Source organism: Centropristis striata, chromosome 16, assembly GCF_030273125.1.
Source record: "Centropristis striata isolate RG_2023a ecotype Rhode Island chromosome 16, C.striata_1.0, whole genome shotgun sequence".
In the NCBI taxonomy this organism is placed as follows: Eukaryota; Metazoa; Chordata; class Actinopteri; order Perciformes; family Serranidae; genus Centropristis; species Centropristis striata.
This window is the reverse complement of record NC_081532.1, coordinates 25363098-25363839: the sequence shown is the minus strand read 5'-3', so window position 1 is coordinate 25363839 and position 742 is coordinate 25363098.

The following is a 742-nucleotide window of genomic DNA, read 5'->3' as shown; positions in this document are numbered from 1 at the left end:
ACTGGTAAAAATAAACCTTTTAACTGCTTGGGACAAAGGACTTGTCTCATTGTCTTACTAGATCTGATTGCTGCATTTGATACAATTATATAATTGGCATTAGAGGAACGGCACTGGGCTGGTTTAAATCTCATTTATCAGACCGTTCCCAGTTTGTTCATGTGAAAAATGAAGATGTTAACCATGGTGTTCCACAGGGTTCTGTGCTTGGACCAATTTTATTCACCCTTTATATGCTCCTTCTAGGTGATATAATTAGAACAAAAACATCCAACTAACTTTCATTGTTATGCTGATGACACTCAGTTATATATATCAATCAAGCCAGGTGAAACTGATCAGCTAGCCAAACTTCATGCATTCCTTTAAGGACATAAAAACTTGGATGGTCCACAACTTCCTAATGTTAAACTCAGATAAAATGGAAGTGATTGTGCTCAAACACCTCCGAAACTCATTATCTAAAAGACTTAATTAGCATTGATAGCATTACCCTGGCCTCCAATACCACCGTAAGGAATCTTGGAGTTATCTTTGATCAGGATCTGTCATTTAACTCCCATATAAAACAAACTTCAAGGACTGCATTTTTACACCTACGTAATATTACAAAAATTAGACACATCCTGTCTCAAAAGGATGCAGAAAAAATTGTTCATGCTATTGTTACTTGTTTGTTTAGATGACTGTGATTCCTTATTATCAGTCTGCTCCAATAAATCCCATAAAACTCTTCAGTTAG